The sequence below is a fragment of the Charadrius vociferus genome, unplaced genomic scaffold, assembly GCF_000708025.1.
Source record: "Charadrius vociferus isolate BGI_N301 unplaced genomic scaffold, ASM70802v2 scaffold74, whole genome shotgun sequence".
Taxonomy (NCBI): Eukaryota; Metazoa; Chordata; class Aves; order Charadriiformes; family Charadriidae; genus Charadrius; species Charadrius vociferus.
The window spans coordinates 347211-352909 of record NW_009647849.1 but is presented as its reverse complement, the minus strand read 5'-3'; positions in this window follow the sequence as shown (position 1 = coordinate 352909).

The window sequence follows — 5699 nt, the reverse complement described above, 5'->3', positions numbered from 1 at the left end:
AAAATGTTGGTTCAAAAGAGCTGATTAATACTATCATTGCACAGTACTACATAGTGCCTCTATTTTGCATAAACTACATCAGAGAACCAGCAAATGTGAAATTTATGCCCAAGAACATATCTATATCCTTTCTGAATATGGGTTTACAAATCCTCCTCTGTTCTTAATCTTCAAACATTAAAACTGTTAGTTAAATTTATTATCTATACACCATTTTCAACAGAGTTTTGTCAGCGTGTGTGAATTATACATAAAGCTCACAGTGAGATAGATGCATAAAACTGCAGTTTAGCTAGGTAGACATAAACATTCAGCAAACTTTGTTTAATTAGTCACTAAATCAGTATTTATGCCTTTGTTGACTGACTGATGTTTTTAAAGTATTACTGACTCTTCTTAAAATGTCTGTCTTTGTTATTTGTTGTTTTAACAAATATTTGATGCCATAATCTGGTGCTTAAATACCCACTGTTGTAATTCAGTGCTAATAGCAATGCTGAGATGACAGAACTATTAAACTCGATACAGAGTTGTCAAATTTTAAGACAGCAAAATACTCACCTGTGACACGTAGCATATGGCAGAAACCAGAGTAAATCATCAGCGGAGTTAAGAATAAATAGAAGCCGTGTTCCCTAAAAAATATAATCTGACATGCAAGCATGGATAATCTTGAAATGTACTTGACAGTCTGTGATTTGAGTCAACAGATTATAAAATCAGATGCATGCATACTGCATTTTCAAATAATAAATTACAGCATGGCTCTTAATGCTGAACTCAGTGTGTAAACAAGCCGCTCTATATACTATGCAAAGAGTTCGTTAAAATACTACAGCTAATTATGCTTCAAGCATTTACAGTCACGTGTATTTATCCAATTTTGATTTTTTGGTGCCCATCTCATAGTTAAGCAGTTTTGATGTGCAGTGCTTAAAATGACAGTGTTTATTAGATGCTTTACTGAAGCAGTCCAGAACCAGTCACTCTGCCTGTACAAATAAGTCATCAGGAGCTGCATCGTATTTCCCAGCCCGTGACGTGCGCCCCTTAATTATCTACTCCAGTGATCTCTCAGGGTTAGAAAGGCTCCTTAAGGCAACAGGCAAACAACTAGGCATCTAAAACCATTTCATCCCCCTTATCTTGCACTCAGGTCAGGGATGGGGTCCCAGTACGCCGCATACAAAACATCACTGTCATCTGTTTGGGAAAGACCATTATTATCATCTAACCTGGCTCAAGAAAACGATGAGCTGTTTCAGCTCTTCATTCAGAGACTTAAGAAGGCAGGATTTACAGTTTCCTTATCTGACATTTCATTTTACCATTAAATTTCAAGACTCATCATAGCAGTGCACGTTATCCAAGAGTTATGTACTTTTATACATAGAATCAAGGCAAAGAAGGATTTGGGAGATTTTACAAAATCTGATTATATAGTTTCTTGCCAAGAAGAATCACAAGAGCAACTTTGGAGCAGCTGCTCGTTCTAGCTGAGACTCCCAGTGCTCCAGCGAGAGCCTCTTCCCTGCTCTGCCTTTGCTCTCTGCTGGCTCTGAGCAGACCCGGACACGCAGCAAACCCTGTTGGCCAACAGTTGACAGATGTCTTCATCTGATGAATGCAGCAAATCTGTTTTGGTACCTTGATTCTGTGCTTTAGATCAGTCCAGTCACAGGATATCCCTCCTGCCTTGCAGTGAACAATGCAAGACAGTACAGACTCGCACAGCACACCACTCTCCACTCGAGAAGAGGGAAGACTATTTCACTATTGTTTGATCCAATACCAATTGGACTCACTCCAATATCAATTAATGATTTAATTGGAGACTTTCCAGAATGAGAAGGAAATGTTCTGCCTCCTGCCATGGACTTCTTCACAAACACAGATTAGAAACATGATCTACCTGTATTAGCCTTCCCGGAGACAACTCCGCCCCTCTCCAGTTGTGCAAGACGGAAAGCAGATGACCAAACTAAGCATCCCTCAAATAGCAATTCCCACAGGGGCCAACGTAAGACCGGGGCCAACGTAAGACCATCACTTGCAGATGTCAGCAAAAAGCTGGTGAGCGGTGCCCAGCCTTCAGCAGAGGTGCTGGGTCTAAGGCAGGAAGGCAGCAGCGGTGCTGGAAGCGATGGACCCAGCAGCAGGGCGGGCTGTGGTGGTGCCAGCAGCCACCGCATCTCTCTGCTTTCCTTACAGTAGTTTGCATCTCTTAACAGGGAAGTCTATTCACACTTCGACTAAAGCCTTTACCACTGTTCTGGGAGCATAAAAGCATCTTAAAATGAGTAGATACCACTGTTCCACCAATTTAAAACCACTTTTGAATGTCAGAGTGGTATAAAGGAGTTTTAGTGTAAATAAGAGTGTGGTAGTAATCTGATCTCATATCCATAGGGGGGCTGATTCTTTTCTCATTTACATCAGTTTTATTTTCATATAACTCCATTAGTTTCAGTATTTATTTTTGCATGAGTGACAGCAGAATTATGCCCAGCATAATCACACATGAAGTGTAAAAATCCAACTTGACTAATTTCTAAGTATTAGCCACAAATGCTAGAAGCCAAAGCAGAATCTCAATGAAGTAGTCTCCCGGTCTGCTCTTATTCTTTTTTTCCCCCCTCCGTATCCAAGTTGGACATGCCTCCGAGTTAAAGAATTAAGTATGAGGAGGGAGCCAAGAAAAAGCAGTCAAGACAACCTGGCTTCTACTCAAATTTAGTGTTCAAATAAAACTAGATTTGAAGAGACCGCTTGGGAAATTGTATATTCTCTGTGGAGTTCTGCCTTATTCAAAATAAGGAGGAATAACCTCAGCACAGTCTAAGAGCACCTTGGTAAGGTGAGGAATGGGAGTCAGTTGTTCAGCCTTTCAAATGATGAAACACAGACAGACAACATTTTGCCCATCTCTGGTTGCAGTTGGTGGAGTTGAGTTTTTATAGCTCTGTACATGATGACAAAAGCTTAGGAAAGGGTGAAGTTTTGGAGAAGTCCCCTCCAAGCTCTGTTGTCATCCATGACAGCAGGTGATGGAGCTAGTGGTAAGGAATAAGGGAGGCAGCCACAGGCACATTTTGTACTGCTCCTGGGAATAAGAGGGGACAGGGAACCGTGGTAGACCACCCAAGGCAGGGCTCTGACCTTCCTCCTCAGACCACAGCTTTGTAAGTGCCAGTTTCAGTCTGAACTAACACAAGCAGCAACTTCTCATGAGCTGTTTATTGACTGTCCCCTTTACCTAAAGTTTTAGAAAGCAGGTAAATCTGGATAAAGTTGGCTTGTACCGTAGAGATAACCTTGCACTACTGACTCAAGTAATGACACGTTCTCCTCAGTAAAGTTTTTTGTTTCTTTCCCCCTTCAGTTTTTAAAGAAAAAGCAATGAGTGCCCCCTCCCCCCGACAACAGTTACTGTGGGCCACAGAGCACAGACCCAGGACAGAGTTTATGGTCTTTACACTTTCCAGAACCTCCTTTTCTCACTTTGACTTGTGAAATAACTGTTCCGCCACCATAGTATTCCTGAGCTGGTTCATGTCTGAACCGTGCTGTCTGACAAGGTATCCGCAGTCTTTATGTCTGACAGTGATCATTGCTTTCAAAAGCCTGCCCTGCTAAATAATAGATAAAGGAGATGAACCATGGTGTGGTTTCAGTTTTGGGTGCTTGATACACTGGAGCAACAAGCGTTACATTTTCAAGGGTGTTAGAAAGAAGCAGGGAACACAAAACAGGAATGGAGGAAAGCTGCAAGAAGAGGAAAAAAAAAAGAAGATGGGAAAGAGCCTGGCCAAGCAGAAGGCATGGTATGGAAACTGTGGAAAGTATTAAATTGCATTGCTACACACGGGTGTTCTGCAAAGCAACAAATATTTCTGCGATGAGTGCAGAATCCCAGTGACTCACCTAATGGGAATGACTGAATCCGCATCTCCTCCACCCATCTCGGCACTTCATTCCAGCTCCCATTTATATTCCTTGTAAGTGCAATCACTGGACATCCTTGAAGTGTTACAAATTACATGGCGCTTCTTAAATCAATCCATTAGGATATTAGCATTTTCCCTGCCAAGGCAGTAACAAGCAGCACCTAGCTCTCTTGGTGAAATTTGCCTTGTAACTGCCTTGTAGCACTTATTAATACAACTATTTGACAATTTGTCATAATCTTTTTGTAACAAAAACCCAGCTATTTCTCTAAAATCAGGGGTTTAATTAAACATTAATTTTCTCAATAGCTCAGGTGGGGGGCTGAATGCAGAACATTCCATTTCGTTTTTCATCACTTTCATTTTACATTCACTTTTCCCATTTTAATCATAATAATCAGAATCCGGCAGGATTTCTAAAATCAAACGCAATGAAAATTAATTACTAAAATACCTGTTTGATTACAAACTTGAAACCTTCCCATAGCTATTTTATGGATTTTTTTAATAATTCAGAATGACTTTTTTAAAGTATGTAAATTTAAATTAATGATTAAAGAAATCTTAATGACCTTTTCTCTCTTTCTCTCTCAGATTCACAATCTTTATATATATAGGTAAGAAGATAGACAGATGGTAAGAAATATGTATTTATTTCAGAAAGATTAGAAAAGCACATCTGTATTTTGTGAGTCCTTCAAAACTCTTGGAATTCCATTCTTTGGTTTGCCTCTTCTTTCCTGCCAATATGTTCTCTTTTGTTTTTAAGAACAGTAACAAAAATAGAATTACTCTTTAAAAATGTCTAGCTATTTTTAATGTGTGGGGGGGGTTTAATATTTACCAACTCCAGCCTTGTCTTTCTGCCATCTGATGTGTCAAGATTGCTCTGCGTACCTCTGATGGCAGACATTCTTTTCTCGAATACGCTATTGGGTTGGGTTACCAGCAAAGACAAGCCTTTATGATACCCGTGAAAGATTCAGAATGGCAAATTTCATCAGTCTTTGAAACCAAATACATGCAAAATGCCGCAATAGGCAGGGGAACAAAGACTCATTTCTTGTTCAGATAAGAGATTTCAATTTTTGCTTTTAGAAAACATTGCATGAAGCAACTAGGTCAGAGCTATGCTAAACCCACACTTCGTTTATCTGATGTGCGTGCTGCATAACAGCTCTATTTAGTAGTTTAGATTTGACCTGAATTAAATATGAAGCTCAAAAAATATGATAAAACAATAATAAGAGACCTAACTTACCGCAAAGCCAAAGCTTCCATGCTAAATATATGGCTATCTTCTCCTTGCTGTTCAGTTCAACACAGCTCATGGTGCTCATGTCCAGAGGTGCTACAGTGGCTGAAGTCCTTCCCTCAGCTGCAGAGACCTGCAACTGGAAATGGCAGGCTGGGACAAACACATCATGATTGTGAACATCGTGTTCACATCTATTATTATCTCTCGTAATGCATGAGGAACGTTTATGCAAGGATCTTAACATATGAGAAGCCTGGCAGCAGCCACAGGACAGCTAAGAGCTCAGGTGCGGTGATGGCATTGCCATTAGTGCCTATTTGAAGTCACGTATCCAAAAAGGAACCACATAGAGACACGCCATCCCACTTGGAGAGCTGGAAGACACTTGGGTCAGCAAATGCAGGCATGAGGATGGCCAGCATGCAAGGGGTGTCCAGCCCCCAGGAGGCCACCTCTCCACTGGGAAGGGGTCCCCGAACTCGATCACTATAATG